Below are 20,158 nucleotides of genomic sequence, written 5' to 3'. Positions count from 1 at the left end.
TTGATCTGTCGGAGTTTCGCTCTTGTTACCCAGGCTGGAGTGCAATGGCGCGATCTCGGCTCACCGCAACCTCCGCCTCCTGGGTTCAGGCAATTCTCCTGCCTCAGCCTCCTGAGTAGCTGGGATTACAGGCATGCGCCACCATGCCCAGCTAATTTTTTTTTGTAGTTTTTAGTAGAGACGGGGTTTCACCGTGTTGACCAGGATGGTCTCGATCTCTTGACCTCGTGATCCACCCGCCTCGGCCTCCCAAAGTGCTGGGATTACAGGCTTGAGCCACCGCGCCCGGCCTGAGAGGATATATTTTCTTAATACAATATTAAGAAATGTTGTAAAATATCTAAAACTATTTTCCAAAAACGTGGTATTTTATGTTTAGCTTATGCCTCTTGACAACTGTTTTTTATGCTTACATTTTTTTCCTCGAAAACCATCCCATTCCTCTTGCTTCTAGTTACTGGTTCGGCAACAGTTGCTCTATGGTTACATGGCTGCATTTAATATTTAATTATTTTTCAAAAAATGTAAATAATCTTTAACAAAAATGATATTCTTATCAAATATCAATTCTTTTATTGAAGTACTTTCTTTAAATGTTCAACAACTATCTGATCCAAAATGCATTCAAATATGATAATATGATATTCATTTTAAAATAAATAAACATAGCTGCTCTCCTTGGAAGGAATTTTAGTATATCACTTGAAGAATGTTCCACTTAAAATTCGGTTTTACCAAGTTGGTTGATTTAATCTTGCTTTATATTCAGATAAACTAGCAGTTATTTACTGCCTGTATACTACTTCTTCCACAAGCAAATACAATTCACTTTTTTTTTCTGTTTTTTACTTTCCTCTGCTTGCTTAGCCCATGGTTACTGAAAAGTTGAGAAAAAAAGGCACATCTAAATGGAGATAATATGGATTGGGTTAAAATTTGTAAATAATTTGATAAAGTGATGAACAAAGAAGTCTACTGCAAAGGTTTTAGTTCTCTGCTCACAGGTATACCTGTACACAAAGACAAAGTCTGACTCTACTTATGCCACCTTTCTCCAGTAGGTGGCCGTTTTACTCACAAGGATGCCATTAACTTGCAGAATAAAGGCAACAAGGAAGGCAGTATTTTTTTTACAGAAAGATATAGGGGGTAGCAGGGCATGCTCAATGATTTAGGTTAAAGTCACAGAAAAACTCAGTAATCCCAGGCAAAATTTTGGAGGAAATTCTCATCTTCATGGGGGTTTCTTTCACTGGACCCTACAATCTGTATATGCAAAACTTAGTGTTGAACCTGGAAAATAAAGGAAAATGTTTTCTGGATCATTTTCTAGAAATAGAAGAGAAAAACTATTAGCTGTTTCTATTCCAAGGACTCGGTGTGAATGAAGGCACGAAAAGCAACTGAAGCACACATGCCTCCTTCTATCATTTTTTAATAGGCACCATACTTCTTTATTCACCTTCATCAAGTCCTCCTCCTTCTCCCTTTATGATAAACGCTCTGAAAGAGGTGAAAAAAGCAGCCTGACATTAATCTTGTTATTTCTGGTTTTGGGAGGCATAGACAAGAATAGATAATGTTATGAAAGGCCTCTGTATGTTAAACCAAACCAAGGCAATTCTATCCTGGAAAGAAATTACAACCAGAATCTCGGCTTCTATAAAGAAGAATCCATGAGTCTAGAAGGCAAAATGATTCTCCCCATCCAGTGATACATGAAGGTGGAGGGCTTATCAGTATTCACACTAGACCTGACATCTGAATTACAAAGTGGATTGGCATGACTATAGCTTCCAGGAGCTGCAAAAGATAGATAGTGAACCCAAGAGGAAAAGTGGTTTTCTGTCTAGAGTTTCTGTATAGATAGCAGTGACTCTAAAGTAACAGTCTCTAAGTAGCCAGGCTACTCACAGCAATGCAGAATGCATCACAGGTAAGTTATTTTCCACCTTCTTGGTCAGATCAACCTTCACTTGTAGATCAAAACTCGCATTTAGATGTTGTAGTGAATGGAATAGTGCCTGCTAAAAATCTGTGTCTCCTGGGAACCTCAGAATGTGACCTTATCTGGAATTAGTTAAGATGAGGCAATCTGGATTAAGAATGGGAGCTAAATCCAGTGATGGGTGTTATTTTAGAAAGAAGAAAGGATATGCATAGATACATGAAAGGAAGAAGGCCCTATGGAGATACAGGCAGATATTGGAGGGATACAGCTACAAGCCAAGAAATGCCCAGGCTTGCTGGGAGTCACTCAAAGCTCAAGAGGCAAGGAAGGATTTTTCCCTAGATCCTTCAGAGGTAGCATGGCCCTGTCTATACCTTGATTTTGGACTTCTTGCTTTCTGAGCTGAGGTTATTCATTTCTATTGTTTTAAGACACCTAGTTTATGTCAATTTGCTGCAGCAGTTGTAGGAAACACACATGGATATCATGTCTTGTGTTCAGAAAAGTCTTCTCTGACTATGGGCTGCACTTCATCTCAGTACTCCATCTGGCCGAGCAGTTTCTTCTATGTTATCTCATGTTCTTTTCTTACATTTTAATTCAATTCTCAATTTGTTTGCCTTTCTCTCTGTAAAACAGTAAGATGTGTGAGAACAAGGATATTGTCTTATTTATCCTTCTATCCTCAGAGATTAGATTGGAGACAGAAAGTCTGAATACGTACTTACAGAATGAATGGATGACTTTTTATTATAATTGAATCATTTACCAGTATTTTTAGTGCTTTCTACATATATTCACTGAGATTTCCATTATCTGATATAATTAATAATAAATATCATAATCTTCTGTTTACAGCCACAGTAATTTATTGAGCTAGATGCTGAGAATAATCTAAACAGACATGACTCCTGCCTTCAACATATGCAATATAGTATGATGAGCTAAAAAAAAAAAAAAAAAAAAAGCCTAGAGATCCCTTAGACTTCAGATTAGGTCAGATGAATTCCAAAACTTTTGCTTGGAATTGATGAATTCCAAACAACCACTTGGATATAATGTCTTATCCCAAGAGAAAGAGAGTGATTCTTTCTATGTAATTTTTATTTGCGTTTGGAAAGAGAATGCCAGTTTTGACTGGCGTGTACTAATAGTGGTTTTTATGAATTTCAAGTCTACTAAAGCTTACTCACGTATGGTGGCCCTCAAACTATGGCATGCATGATAATCACCAGTGATTCTTTAGATGTATTTCAAAAAGGTTTGGATTGAAATCCAAAGATGTATCTTTTAACAGCCTTCCCTGGTGATTTTAATTTCAGCTATGCCTTTGAGAAATACAGCTTCTGGAATTTTAAAAACACTCCTAGAGAAACATACATTGTTTGTTCCAACTTATGTATCTGTGTTCATACCATTGCCACACTGTGAAATGTGCTACCAAGTTTTCCTCTACCAACACTGAAAAAAGTTTTTCAAATTCATGTTTAAGTCTCACAAACTTTCTTAACCATTTAACAGCACACTAATTCTTTCTATGACTGCACAGCACTTATGATGCAATTCCTACTTTATTTTACCATTTTTGCCTGTATTTAAATAATCAAAGTACCTGTGACATACATAGTTGACATTAAATACCTTGTTTTAAATAAATATGTATTTAAATTAATATGAGAGGGACTTAAGTAAGTTTAGCAAGCCAAATATTTATCTATAATTATCTAGAAATGTTTTCTTTGTTATCTATTCAGAGATACTGGTTTATAGAAACTTTTAACAAAAAATAGAAATTATAAAGCATTATAATTATATTGTGCTTGTTTTTAAAATTTCTTGGAAAATTTAATATTCATACATAATAGTATGTGGACTGAGGAAGCTATTAAGCCCAAGTAACATAACAGCATGTGCTGAAAGTGGTTTCAATTGCACATATATAACCAAAAACCATAGTAACAGAAGGGTTCATTAGTATCATATTGATATTACAGGTTAAAAAAAAGAGTGCCTAAAAAATCTTAGTCAGACTGATCTCTTCATAAACAGTCTGCAATGCAAAGTACTTTTACATGAACTACTAATGAAATGAAATGCATTGCCCATTGCATTCAGAGTGAGTTCACAAATGTGGAGTTCACTGTCATTAATAAGTGTCAGGACATAGCAAAACTTTTCTAATTCTAAAATTCATTCAATTCTCTATATATCTACCCTTTCATCAGTTAGTCCTCCTGAACCTTGATTTTAAATATTGATTTTCTTTTACACTTTTAAATACAAACAATGATCTCCTTTTGCTTTTCACTCACAGCTGCAAAATTCCACTTAGATTAATCTAGTGATTTGTTGAAAATTAGCACATTGATCTTCTTTTACCCTTCTCTTCTTGGCTTTGTGTAGGTACTCCTGGACCCAACATCAGCAGTCGTATCTAATATTTAAAACCCTATAGAGACTAAGCCTCCCTGGTTGAAAATAAATTGCTGTTCATTTTGGTCAAGCTCAATTGGTTTTCTAGAACAAGGCTAAGTTTCATGGTGATGTCATGCCACTCAGTTCCTGGTGGAAAAAATTGATAGATTGATCTTTCTCAGAATGTCAGAGGAGCAATGCACAGAACACAAGACATGAGCCACAGTGGGATTTCTGTGGTGTCTTTGTGGTGAGATTTAAAATCCTAGGCAAAAAGGAAAACATGACTGTTGTGATGATAAGTGTCTCAGTAGGGGGGCTTTTTCAATTGTTGGAGTTCATGTCACACAAACACTCTAAACAGCAGTATCAGGTAAAAATAATTGCTGCCAGGTTACTTACAGAAAATTTTGAAGAGAGGTTTCTTCAAATAGCATATCATCTTTCTTGAATACAGACTATACCTAGAGTTTCAGGGGCATTTATCCAACTATAAAATTTCCTGCACATTGCCAATTATTAAGCATGTGCTAATGAGAATATCTTAAAATAAAATGGCTCACAACCAACAAACATCTTACTCAGATAATGCTGACCTTTAACATTTGTAGATGCAGATCTTGGAATGAGTGTAAAAAAGTATTTGGGTTTTTTCTTCTCATACAAAAAGCATGGATATTAGCACTAGACACTCAAGCTGGTCTTATATTTTACTCTTTCATTATTGATTTTTTCAACACCTATCAAGTGATACGCATGTACCAGAGCCAGAGTCCACATGGTGAATGTAGCATTATTTCCCAGCATCAAAGAGTGAATGATATACTAAGGTTGATTGAGTAGTTTGATGAGTGCTGTAAGTTGCTATGGAGTACACATCAAGAAAGTTTGAGTATTATCTACCACCACTACCACCAAGCATAAACCTGTTTAAGGGACACCTCACAAAGACTAGGAATAGGAAGTGGGGCCAGAGAAGACTTTCTTTGGGAAAACACAGTGGCTGTTTCAAAATCATCATTCAATTTCCTGTGAATTGCTTTACCTTCTTTGGACTAATTAACCTCAAATTAGGTCTCTTATAATTCTTCTGAGAATCTCATTTCAGTTTGATATTAACAGAATATTTTCCTTAATTTTTTAAAAGTAAAATTTACTTTTTTTTGTTAAAATGTACATGGTTTAAACAGATTATAGAAAACTTTTTTTAAAGACATACTCTTCAAATATCTAACATTTACTTCTCACAAGATATTAAAGTAGCACTATGAAGAGAAACACACACAGATATATACATATATATACACACACACCGACTATATTCTCTCTATATCTATCTATCTGTATCTATATATAGATATATCCCCCTAAAGGTGATATTATGGTAAATTCTTATATGATATGCTCTCTCTCTCTCTCTCTCTCTCTCTCTCAATCTATCTATCTATCTATGAAGAGAGAGATTAGTTAGAAAACTAGATATTTTCAAGAGCTTAGATAGAAATTATGTCCACTTAATATGAGAAAGAATGGAAGGCTAGATCAAATGAATGAAATGCTGGAAAGACAATAGTAGTTATACTATGTATAGCTTTCTTCTATGCAATTACATACCAAGAGGCAAAGCCAGAACAGAAACCCAGGTTGTCTGCCTGGTGGTCCATTTTTTGCATTCAAAATAATTTGGGTTATCATACACCAAAAAATCAAAAATAGCTCTACATAGTTTTCCCAACTTTACATAGTTTCTTAGCTCTGCAGGATCTGTGTTACTGTTTGAATATAGACTAGATCCCCTGGTAACAAGTGGGATAAATGTAAAATTATGACTATACAGACACCAAGCATCTATATTCTTTATGCTCAAACAGCAGAAGCAGCAGTTGAGAACGAAGTTGTGTACGGACTCTGATTTCCAGATACCCACCTCCATGCAGAGAAGTGATAATAACATTGCACTCCTTTCTTCCTTTGTTCTCTACAAGGGAAACAGATGTATTCACTGACCAGAGCATTGCCATTGCTATCTTAGTGGTGAGGGAAACTTCCTTGTGAGATCTTGCTAGACTTGGAAGCTTCTTTTTATTATTTCTAAATAGAAATATGCACAGAACACAGTTGGCACTTCAGATAATTTTTTTCTTATATTTCGCTAGGATTAGATTGTCCTAGAAACATATTTCAATAGAATTTTGAATGACAGGAGTTGTTTGAAGTTATAATTTGGTGACTAGCATTTGCCATTTGTCACAATAATCGATCAATTAATCTATCATTCAAACAAGCGAAATGCTATTCTGAGTCCTGCCCTATCTACCCAGGAAAGTATACAGAGTAGTAGCAGGAAAATTAACTCATATATTTCCTCATTCTCTGTTAAGTTCAAACTGGATTTCTATGACACTTATAGACATTTTTGGAAGCTTGAAAGTGGCTTGAAAACAAAATAATTTGTTCCCCATAAAGGTAATATTTTTATTAATACTTAGATAATATTCATGTACTTATTCATTCAATAAAAATATATTAAGCCATCATTTTAAGAGCTTGGAAAATGAATACTATTATAAGATATTGACCCTCTTTTCCATAGAGTCACTCTTTAATATGAGAACAAATAACTTCAGTATATGTATTTTGAAGAAATAAAAATGCATTATTACAATTGTTACTGTACAGGAAGCATGTGGTTCTCTAGGAATATGTAAAAGACCCATTTTACACAGAATAGGAGAGAAGATATTATCAAGTAATATTTCTCAAAGGTGGAAATTGAATTGAATCCTCAAAATATTTCAAAGAAAAGTGCATTGTAATCTTGAAAGAGATGTAAGGAAGGGGAGGTAGATGGAATTCTCATCTTTCAGACCTTAACTGGAATCATCTCTAAGGAAACGTTATTGTCCTTCATTGTTCTATAAGACCTGTTTATAGGTCTATTTCCCCATCATAGACTGTAAGTTCCTTGAGCACCAATTGTTCATTCATGTATGCATATTTGTATTATTTTAGGGGGACTGCTGTAACAAAGTACTACAAACTGGGTGGCTTAAGCAGTGATAATAAAAAAGGATGATTTGTTATATCACAGCCTAGAAAAGTCAAAACACTTAAGAAAAAGTTAGATATATCATGAAGACATAAAAGACATGTAGATACTAGTCTATTTTATTATTTACTACAATAAAATATACACACATCTATTATACAAAGTTAAAAGGTATTAAAATTTGAGCACATAAACACTTAAAGACCATACATGGTGCCATTCACAGTGGGGAGAAATGTAAAACACAAAGCACCTACTGTGCTACTATGATAATTAAGTAGCCACCTCTTCTTGCTATCGTCCTAAGCTCAAGTTTAACAAGGATCTGATTTAAAGGGCCTTTGCTAATCATCTTGATGTGAGCAGTTTGTCTTTCCAGCCAACTGTAAACTATAGTAAAAAGTTGTCTCTTACTTGGTTCTTGCGTATTTTGCGTGGTTCTTGCATATTTTCATTGCATTTAGTGCAATACTATAAACTTTGAATAGCAATAGGGGACCCATATGAAGTGACACTAGTGATGCTAGAAGTGCTCCCAAGAAGCAGGGAAAAGGTATGACATTAGAAGAAATCATTGAATTTGGCTGATATGTGTATTAGACTGAGGTATGCACTTGTGGTTGTCCATCATTTTAAGATACATAAATCCATCATATGAACCATTGTTAAAAAAAAAAAAAGAACACACACACATTGATAAGAGTCATAATGCCTAATATATAGTGTACATCTAATAAATGTTAGCTTGCCACAAAAACAAATGCAATGGAAGGGCAAACCAAGTACTGCCATCTAGTAGTTGGGAATGTTCTTCCATGTGTTGCCAGAAAATGAACAAGAAGAAATAAATGCTTTTCTCTCCAGGAAGAGGTCATTCAGCCCAATTCCAATTTTTCTCTAAACTGTTAGACAAATTGGTAGGTGCTTAAAGTTGGGCTTCCCAAATAACTTCTTCAGAGAGCTGGCACTCAAGCTCAGATTGCACACAGTAGCCTGTTTTACCAAACTCACCAAACCCTATAACAAGTTAGAGTAGCAGGCATGAGATCTGTCTCCTGAAGCACACCATGCATTAGGCTGTGCTCTCATTGTTGTAATCCTCTTCAACAGAAGGGAAGAGAAGAGGAGAGACAATATGCCTCATCTTTCTAATCCTGTCCTTGAAAAATTGTTCAACAATGCCCATTGTATGCCTGCATTAGTTTACTAGTGCTGCTGTAACAAAGAACCACAAACTGAGTGGTTTAAACAGCAGAAAGCTTACTGTCTCACAAATCTAAAAGCTAGAAATCTGAGATAAAGGTGTTGGCAGGGTCATGCATCCTTTGAAGATGCTAGGAAGAAATTTGTTCCAGACCTCTCTCAGAGCTTCTGGCAATTTCTTGGCTTGTGGCAGCATACATCCAAATTTCACATGGCCTTTTCCTGTGTGCAGGTCTATCTCTGTGTCCAAATTTTTTCTTTATATGAAGATGTCAGTCATGTTATATTGGGACTAACCTTAATGGCTTTTCTTTAACTCAATCAACTGCAAAGACCCTATTTTCAAAGGAAGTCACAGTCACAGGTATGGGGATTAGAACTTCAGCATCTTTTGCAGGGGCATAATTTAACTGATAACAGTGTCTATAATGGATGATCTAAGAGTTTTTTTTCTCTTCTGCCGCCATTAAACAAGTATTCGTCGTGGAATATAACTAGGCTAAGAAGAAAAATAGACATTGAGTCTTGGTTACTCTATTCCAAATTATCTTCAATTCTGACATGGAAGAAGAAATGAGGGAAGATATAAACACAGAAATAATGTAACCAAGATCATTTTATTCAGTATTTGACACCCTTCTGTTATAGATGAGGGTGCTCTTTTATATCTTCAGGAGACTAAATGCCATTGTTAGTTTCTATAAATATTTATATATTAAAAAATTATATTCAGTCACTCTAAGTGCTAGCAGTATAAACATGAGTGAAACATGTAACACCTGCTCTTGAAGCACTCTTGTCTTGGCAAGAGAAACAGATATAAGATAAATTATAACAGTTGCAATTAGTTGCTTAATGGAATTATTAACAAAGTATTATTGGAGTACAGAGAAGCAAAATAGTAAACCTATTTAGAATAATAAGAAAAAACTTTATGAGCACATAACTATCACTCAGTAAATTTTGTGATAGAAAAAAAAATCTTTGCGCATAGCCCTGAAGGATAAATAAAATTGTATGCACTGCAAAACTGGATAATTATGGTTATGCAGTTGAAGAACATTAGCAGTATTAGAAGCTGTGATTATTATATTCTTTTGTAATATTTAAAACATAGTATAATATGTCATATAATTTAAAATGGTAAAAACACATATATACAAAATACACAAAGCTCATGTCTGCCCACTTCCAGTCCTGTTCCCAAGAGAAATTTACTTATGAGTATAGTCATCACTATTCATGTTATTGATGGTTATAATCTTTAAATAAGCTTTTTGATTTATCAACATTAGATATTTTCTCTTAACTTTTGACCATACTAAATGAAGACTTAATTCATTTGTCTGGCCCCACATCCCGTATTCCCAAAATAGAAATATCATTCTGTTGCCAGCTTTACTTATTTTAATTGGCTCATAACCGTAGAGAGATTTTCATAGCTTCCCACTTTTGAATCATGTTATTAATATTCCACACTTCCCTTCACTTTTCCTCCCTATTTCTATCTCCTAATTTCATATAGTTGCATTTTTACGTATATTGTCAAGAATGGGAATATTTATATTATCTTTTATAAGGACCATCATATTTTCAGTGCTTTGTCTTATAGGTTGATTCCAAATGCTAAAAATGCATCTATATCATTTACATTATTACAACTACATAATTATGATTCACTGAAGGGACAAGTATTTTGATATGAATATATCAGGCTCTCTAAATTTCTAATGCTTTAATCCCTGTGCTGCTCAAATGGGAATGTTCAAATGGATTCTCTACACTTCACTAATTGCTCAAAACCACACCAATTTAATTTGCTTCATATTCGGATCATGGTTTCTTGCACGCTTTTAAACTTTTTTTAATTTTAAAATAATTTCAGACTGAGAAATGCTGAAAAACCAACACTGTGATTCCACATGTATTGCTCATTTAGCTCTCTTAATGTTAACTAACAATTTACATAATCATAATGCAAATTAACATTGTTACAATACTATTCACTAAACTACAGGCCTTATTTGAATTTCAACAGTTTTTCCGTGTTCTTTCTCTTTTCCGGGTTCTAAAGTAGGATCCCACATTTTATTTACCTGTCATGTCTCCATAGTACACTTCTCATCTCAGGCAGATCCTTAGTAGTTCTTTGTCTTCCATGACTTCAAAACTTTTGAAGAGTACTGGTCAGTTATTTCACAGAATGTCTAGCAATTTGAGTGTCTGGTGTTTTCTTGCAAGTAGGTTGTGGTTATGCATTTTTGATAAGAATAACACAGAACTCGTGTGTCCTCACTGATTCTCACTCAGGGGTATGTAAAGTCAATGTGATTTTCATATCAGTGATTTTATCTTTAATCACTTGTTTAAGGTGGTGTTTGGTAAATTTCAGCACTGTAGTTACTGCTTTTTCTTTGTAATTGGTAAATGTTTTGTAGGAGATCCTTTAAGGCTATGCAAATATTTAATATCTTTTTAAATTTTTAACCATCAATTATAGCATACATCAGTGATTCTTGCTGCATAATAGTTAATAATATGGTGTTTGCCTTATGGCATTTTTATAGTTCTCTCATTCCTTCTACATTTGTTAATTGAAATTGTCTGTATGAGAAAGCTGTCTCTTTTCCCCAATTTAGTTATAAAGTAATCTATTTTTTTTGTATCAGTATGAACTCAAGAATGTGTATTTTATCCTATGACTTATTATATAATGCTATCATTACTAAATTGGTTGTTCAAGTTTTTCCATCTTTGGCCATTACTATCTGTTTTTCAGTGAGATTTACATCTTTTTTATTTGACTTCATGCAAGCACTTTCTACTTTGCATAACAAGATGTTCCGGGTACCTCTTATATTTTCCCTATCCTATAACTGGGATCATTTTTCTTTACAAGGAATTGAAATTCATTTTGTTAGAAGATGATATATAGTAACCAAGATTTGGGCACTAGGTGCTCATTGCTGCTAGGTCGTCATGTCTCCAGGACCTCCATAGAGTAGGAAATACATGTATTTATACTAACAAGTTATGTACATGCTTGTGTATTTATTTTTCTTTATCTATCTATCTATCTACCTACCTATCTATCTTCAAAAACCATAAACCAATACCAATACCTTCAACTTCAATCAATTTCCTATTTCAATCAATTTAATTCATTCTAGGATTCACCTTTGCTTACTTGCAATAAATTCCTCTGAAAAACTCAACCTGTCATTATTTGTATTCAATTATTTGTTCAGTTCTAGTATACAAATAATTTATATACAACATTGCTAACACGTGTCCCTATAAGAAGCAGACTTATTAACCAGAAGACAGTGTTTGTCTTTTAGCTTTATAGTAGCAGCTACTATAGGTAACCTATCAATTCTTTTTGTCTTTTAGCCTTAGAGTAGCAGCTACTATAGGTAACATATCAAAATACTGTTTTCCAAAGTTGCTTAGGTTGTGTCTTTTATTCCCCACTCCCTTGAGTGTGGTTATAGATTTTCGTTTTGTTTTCTCTGTAATTTAGTTAGATATAGTTAAGCTTATTTGTTGCCATTTATCTTCTACTTTGGTTTCCCCCACATTCTGTTGGATTTTGTATATTTACTTATTGTGGTGTGAGAACAACTACAAAGTTTCTAAGAGTCAAAGCTATATAAAAGTCACACTTCAAAAGGCATATCTTTCCTTGCCCATATAATCAGTTCCAATTCCTGCTTGTCTGAGTCTATTCCAGCTGCTTCAACAAAATCCCCTAGACTAGTTAATTTATAAACAACAGAAATTTATTGCTGGCAGTCCTAGAGTCTGTGAAGTCCAAGATTAAATCACCAGCAGATTCAATGTCTGGAAAGAGTCTGAGATAATGCGTTGTGGCTGTACCTTTAGATAGCAGAAGGGGTGAATATTCTTCCCCAAGTCTCTTTTATAAGGAATCTAATTATACTCATGAGGGCAGAGCTATCATGACCTAATCACATCCCAAAGACCCCACCTTTTAATATTATCACATTCAGGATTAAGTTTCAGCATATGAATTTGGTGGCGGGGGACAGGGCACAAACATTCAGATTGTAGTGTTCTGCCCCTAACTCACCAACATTCATGTCCTTCTCAAATGCAAAATACATTCATTCCAACCCAGTAGCCTCAAAACTTTTGATTCATTTCAGCATCAACTCAAAAGTCTAAATTCCAGAGTATTATCTAAATATCATCTAAATCAGTTGAGGATGAGACTCAAGTATGGTTCATCCTAAGACAAATTGGTCTCCAGCTGTGAACCTGCAAATCAGACAAAATATGTGCTCTCAAAATACAATGAATGGTGGGACAGGCATAGGATACATATGATCATTCCAAAAGTGAGAAATAGTAAGGAAAAAAGGGCTAACTTTTCCCAAATAAGTCCAAAATACAATAGCACAACAGGGCAAACAATATTAAATCTTAAAGCCAGATAATCATCTCCTTTAACCCCATGTTTTATCTTTCAGACACAGCTGGGTCAAGGTTGTGCCCCCGTGTTTCTACAGAGCTCTGCCCCCATGGCTTTGGGGCCATACCTTGCCAGGTATGGCCGAAGCTGCAGCTCTCATGGGTTGGAGTTACATGCCTATTGCTCTCCCAGGCATGAGTTATACATCAGTGGTTTTGCCAGTCTGGGGTTGTAGGAGAGACCCTGCACTCATGGTTCCATTAGACATTGTCCTAGGAGGAGCTCTCTGCAATGACCCTGCCCCTGTAGCAGTTCTCTGTCTATGCTTTGAAGCTCCCTGGGGCATCCTTTGAAATCTAGATGAAAGGACAATAGCCCCACGGTTCACACATCTTATGCACACATGAAGATGGTACTACTCAGATACAATTATGGTTTACCATTTGAAGTTTTCAGAGGGGCTGCCTGAGTAGAACCTGGAATACTTGAGTCACAGTTGAGGCAGCCAAGGACCACTGCACTAGAATAGAGGGAACAGAGACTTGAAATTCTTCTGTCTCCAAAGCCCTGGAATTCTGGGCCTGTGATAGATAGACGGGGCAGCCCTGATGGTCTCTGAAGTATTTTCAGGTCATTCTTTTACCATCTCCATGCTTAGCATGGAGATTAGCGTACTAATCTCCTTATCAAAAGTTTACTTGGCCACATGCTTGGTGTTCTCTCCTGAACATGTTTTCTCATTTTTAACAAGCTGAGAGTTTTCCAAAGCTTTAAGTTCTGCTTCCCTTGTAACTATAAATTTTATCTTTAATTAGTTTCTTTTTTCACATTTTACTATAAGCAGTCAAAAGAGGACATATTGTATCCTCAATACTTTGCTTAGATGTTTTCTTTTTCCATCAAATCTCCTTTTTTCCATCACTCATTAACTCCTCCTTCCACAAAACACTAGGACACAAACACAATTCAGCCAAGTTCTTTGTCGCTTCATAACAAGGGTTGGTCTTCTTCCAGTTTCCAAAAACATGATCGCCGTTTCTATCCAGACCTCATGAGAATTGCCTTTACCATCTTTATTTCTACCAACATTCTGTTCATGATGATGTAGATAATCTCTAAGAAGGATGAGGTTTTCTCTACAACTCTCTTTCTAGCCATCCCCAGAATTTCCCTTTATTGTCCATTCATGGTGATATATGCCTTTCCTAACACACCTCCAAATTATATCAGCCTCTGCTCATTACCCAATTTGAAAGCCGTTTCTACACTTTTAGGTATTTGTTACAGTGGTACTCTACTTCTCAGTACCAGTTTCTGTCTTAGTCCATTTGAGGTTTTGACATTCTCTGTCTTCAAACATGAGAAGGGCGTAATTTTTTACAGAAATTGTGTCTCTTCTTATGGATTGGGAGAATATTTTTGGAGCTACTTGACTTGTTGCCATTGTTCTCAGCTACCTAAAAGTCTGGCCTCATGAATTGATTTCTGTTGGTTTTAATATTTCAAATGACTTTTCTTTTTTCTTATTATTGGAAGAAATTTTCCTTTTTCTACCATATCTATAATGTTTTTCAGCTAATTTCACAATACATTTATTGCTATTATCATTTTTTTTAATTTTTCAAGTCCTAGGTCTAGTTTTTAAAGATCGCTTCATATTTAAATCTTAAATTCCTCATACAATTTTGTTGTACATTGCTTTTTGAGGAATTGGTAAACACCACTTTACTCTTATTTTATTTGCTGAAAAATTATTTCATTTTTCCTTGTTTCCTATAGCCAGTGGTATCCATTCGAGTAATCTGACGTACAGCTGTCCTCTCAACTACTTCTTCAGAGAGGAGGAATGTCTTATCTAGTAAGCAAACTTTGGGGACAAAACTGAAGTTATAGGGGATCCATTCTTTTTCTCCTTTTTATTTCAGATCTTATGTATTACAAAGATAAAGCACCTAACTAAAACCTTTTTAAAGGATATTAGAAAAGGGAGTGGTATTTAAGCACTTACTAGATCAGAGAGTGACTGAAGTCCAATGACATATGACAGAAGAAAGCAAATCTAAGTTAGCAGACTTGAATGACTCCACCAGAGGAAGCCAGAACCTGGGATACATTTAGAAGAAGACTTTCAAAGCTTTTGATGTAGAATTCCCTGGAGTTTTCCAGTAGCGATACAGGAAACATCTTTTGCGTATCTAAAGAGATCAAAGGAGAGGTACAGAGAAGGTCAGCATAAAATAGTCAAAACATGTTTGATGCCTTTTCAGGGTTTTATATGTATTGTACACAACATGCCTGCTATGGTCTGAATGTTCATGTCCCTCAAAATTCAGATGTTAAAATCCTAACTCCCAAGGTGATGATACTAGGAGGTGGGCCCTTTGGGAGGTGATTAAGGCATGACATCAGAGCCCTCATAAATGGGATTAGTACTCTTCTAAATGACCACAGACTGTTAGCCCCTTCCACCATGTGACAACACAGCTAGAAGGCATCATCTATGAACCAGAAATCTGCTGGCTCCTTGATCTTGGACTTCTCAGATTCCAAAATAGTGAGAAACAAATTCCTGTTGTTTATAAGCCCTCTACTTTATGGTATTTTGTTATCACAGTCAAAAGAGACTAAGACAATGCCTATGAAAATTTACAATGAAAAAAGAAAATATTTAAGGCCATAAGGTGATGCTATATAGAACTATAAAAAAACTACCTCCAGGATTAGATCAAATGTTTTTCAGCAGAAAAAATTATTTCCTAATGGGTTTATCATATTTAGAGAGGGCATGGCAGTGTAGGGACAGTTCTTTTCCGACTAGTAGGAACACATATGGGAAAAATTAGCAGCAACTTTAGTTCAAAATTTACTGAGAGGTATTGTATAAATGAAGTAAATATGGGTAATGGATGGGAAAGAATGACATTTTAAATATTTAAATTTTGGGCAAAGGCAGCCATGTCTTACATATGCCACTCTGAGAGGGAATAGCATGTTTTTGTTATTGACTTGGAGTACTAAACTGTACCTTTTGATGGGGTATATGTATTTGACAAGTATGTTTAGATATACGTGTGATAGATTCTGAAACATTGACATGGATTAACCCCATCGTTAAACCTGATGAGTTTAACGATAACACCTAGGAGGACTTTTTTTTAACCAAACGTCTCTTTTTTCTCGCTATTGTTTCTATTATGATTTTTAGTAAATAAGTGCTACATTATATAAACAGAATTTTTTTCTTGTGCCAAAATTTCTAGGGACAATGGATGGGCTTGTAAAACTTTTTGGATGTGTGCTACTGCTGTGATAATACTATCCATCCTTTTTATTTTCATTATAAAACTCTGGATTAGCAATATCAGAAAGCTTAGATAAGCAACTTCAGCTTTTATCTATCTATCTATCTATCCATCTATCTATCTATCTATCTATCTATATACATGTAATATATGCAATATATCTGTATTGTGTGTATATATCTATATATCTATATCTACATAGATATGGAATATATATAATATAGTCTAACTTGGCTCTACTCAAATTCCTAGTTAAAAACCCCAGAACTGAAATTTTGTGTGCGGTGGGGGAAATTTAGATTTTTCTTTCTTGGACTTTAAACTTATAAGGTCAAGAGAATTGAGAAATTTATTTTAAATTTTAGCTCTTTTGAATTCACAAAGTTTGATTTTACAATTTTGGAAAATTAATTTATCTCTGAGCATTTCATAATAAGATGAGGGTTGCATAATAAGTTTGAGTAGCGTCTGTTTTTCATTATTTTGTTATTGTAAATGTAGTCTCTTGACATCATTGTGAAATCTTCAATGTGCTATATGGGACACTGGGACTGGACATAATTTGTGATGGAAAATAGAACGGAAAGTGGGGTTTCAGGCTTAGATACAGATTGGCCTTTGATCAAAATTTCTTTGATTTATGTATTTAGTCCCATTTCAGATCTTTCTAGAAGTTACAATTCAAATTCTCTCCAGTGGGAATTTGCATAATGGTTGGTATTGAAGTAGTGGACTCAAGAATGAGGACAACTGCCCTGAGACTGCTGATTGCCTTGCCTGAGAAGCCAGACACACTTTTAATGTATCGGAAGCCTCACAGTTATATAGGATGGTTTAAGTTAACAAGTTTGGGAAATTTTGAAATACAAAATTAAGAAACATTCTTTACCTTGGTTTCTCAAAATCCCAGCCTGTCAGGCATCCCTGCCTCTGGAGTCTACAATTCATTTTTGTCTGTTGAAGCTATTTTCTTATGGAATTTTAGACAGGGTAAAGAGGTTTTACTCACATATCTGCAATTTGCAGTGAAATGTATGTTAGATTGGTGATATTATCCTGACTACTAGTGGGGCACAACTTAGCAATAAGCAACCAACATAACAGTACCAAGGCATAGAGACTGAATACCTGCCTAGGTGCTTAGTATAATTAATAAAAAGTGTGGCTTGTGAGAAGAAAATTGAGAGCTCAGAACCAGGCTATACAGGATAGTGTGGACTACCTTGTATACTCTGCTAATGTACTATACATGTAGGCATTTAGATTTATTTATTTATTTATTTATTTATTTATTTATTTATTTATTGAGACAGAGTGTCACTCTTGTTGTCCAGGCTGTGGTGCAATGGCGCGACCTCAGCTCACCGCAATCTCTGCCTCCCAGGTTCAAGCAATTCTCTTGCCTCAGCCTCCCAAGTAGCTGGGATTACAGGCATGCACCACCATTCCCAGCTAATTTTGTATTTTTATAGAGAAGGGGTTTCTCTACGTTGGTCAGGCTGGTCTCAAACTCCCAACCTCAGCTGATCCATGCACCTCGGTCTCCCAAAATGTTGGGATTACAGGCATCAGCCACTGTGTCTGGCATATTTAGATTTTATATAATGAAAATTTGGGACACCCAAGACAGGTTTTTATCAGAGGAGAGACAAAGTTTGATTCACGCAGTAACATCTTGCTGTTTGGAGAATGAAAAACAGAGAAGCAAGAATGGAATGGAGGCAGAGACCATGTTTTCCCTCCCTCAGCTGCCTCTAATAAGCAGCTTGTCCATAGTACTATCTTTGGCTCTTTCAGTAAGACCTGCATATTCTCTTAGATGTTTTGAGCTCAGAGGCATCTAAGTTTAGCAGAATCCACAAAATATGAACGTTTCCATATTTAATGGCACACAGCAGGAAACCCCCTTGAGCCAGAAAGTCTTGGAGTTTCGCCAGGCTTACAGCAGGAGGGCTCACTGAAAAATCACCAAGGCTAGATTCGTATCCAAAAAAGAACAGGGCATGGGACGGTAATGAGAATTTCTCAGATCTAATGTACAAATCTAAAGATCTTGTTGAAATTAAAAACTTCACCAAATATACTACAGTAAAGAAATCAACTGTTAGAATACACGTGCATTCGTTTCTGTAGATATCTTTCTTTTACAGTGCATATGAATTAATCCACATGTCAGTACACAGAGATATTTGTCTTCAACTTCATATGGAAATGCTTAAGTTCAGCTACTTTTCTTTGCAAGAAGAGCATGGAAAGTTATACACTTCCTCGTTTCTTTTAAGATTATTTAATAAATCCTAGGCTATGTGACAAACGCTATGCTTACAGTTTCTAAACTGTAAAAATTTTTCATCCAAGTTTAGCAATTGGTACCAGGTAAATGGCTTGTTGTTCCTGCAAGTATTCCTATGTGAACTCCAAATCTAAGGTTTTAGAATCAGAAGGTAATTCTAATATAGACAGACAAAATTAAGATTTCAATAGGGTCAGTTTCAAACACATACAATTGACACTGGTTAAAGGAGTTTAGGAAAATGTGTTTTAGGAATCTTTATCAATAGAAAAAAGTTTGGAACATAGTATACAACTGCAATTGCAGCTTCCAGAAGAATACATGGGCCACAGTCATAACACTAGTTTGGGTTATATTAATACTATTGTGCTGTTGTGCAAATTTAAGAGAAATTTTCTCCAACTTTCTGGGCCTCAGTTTCTCCTTCTACTGACATCATACCTTTTCTTTACCCAAGATCATTTCTGACAGACAGAAATAATTTAAAAGAAAATATGACTCAGAGTGCTATGCTATTGCCAGTAATTATTGAGATTATTTTGATGTTTTTATTATTGCTTGTTTTTTTTTTTAGTAGTTTTTAACTTACTTTAATTTTTACTGAGGGATACTATATAAGTATTCAGCCTGATAAAATTTCACAAATGAAACACACCTCTGTAACCAGCTACTAACTCAAGAAAGGGAATATTACCAGCTTCTCAGAGCCTCCATTTGTACTCTCTTTAGTCACTATCCTATTATGAAAAAGTTGATTGGCAACTCTGATTCTGTTCATGGATCTTGTCAACTATTAACTTCGCTGTAGGAAAACCTCCAAAAGACTTTCCTCTTGGATAGGTCAGATTCCTTAGAAAAAGTTCCTCCAATCTCTGTGTGGAGGGTAACCCTTGGCTTTTTGTATGCTGGAAGCCCAGTGATTTTTATCTAAACCCTTTAAATCTACCCAATTTTGAATGGGACCAATAGCCATCTCCAAAGAACAAACTTACTCTTTTTTGGTGTTGGAATGAGACAATCCCACAAATCTGCAAAAGGGCAAAGATTTGAGATTCTTATTTTAAGAATCAAAATCGAGATCCCTTGGGAAATTTTGTGGTGTAAGTCTCAGATTTTGCCGTCTAGAGTTCGACTCAGTTTTCTTAGATTTAATATGATATTCATTAACTTACTGTTGTTTTCCCTATTCTTTTTCCCATGTTTCTTGTTTATATATATAGACTTGCTGACTTAGAGTGGGCTATAGAAAGGGAGCAAAAATAGATGTGTGCGTTCAATATTCAATATTCCATCTTTTCCCAGTAATATGTTACATATTTTGTTAAATTTTTATGTACTTATTGCTGTTTTCAAGAGCTAAGGAATAATTTATCAACAAGTAGTAGGTAATTCCTCAATTCCATGAAGAATTTTACTAAATTTAACTTTAATAAATTAAAACTTCAATTAAGCTTTCTCCTAAAGAACTTTCTCTTCTGGCCCTCTATCTTTCACAGGCTTTGTAGGCTAT

The sequence above is a fragment of the Sapajus apella genome, unplaced genomic scaffold, assembly GCF_009761245.1.
Source record: "Sapajus apella isolate SASKATOON/1434 unplaced genomic scaffold, GSC_monkey_1.0 scaffold36, whole genome shotgun sequence".
NCBI classification, from domain to species: domain Eukaryota; kingdom Metazoa; phylum Chordata; class Mammalia; order Primates; family Cebidae; genus Sapajus; species Sapajus apella.
This window is presented reverse-complemented; position numbering follows the sequence as displayed.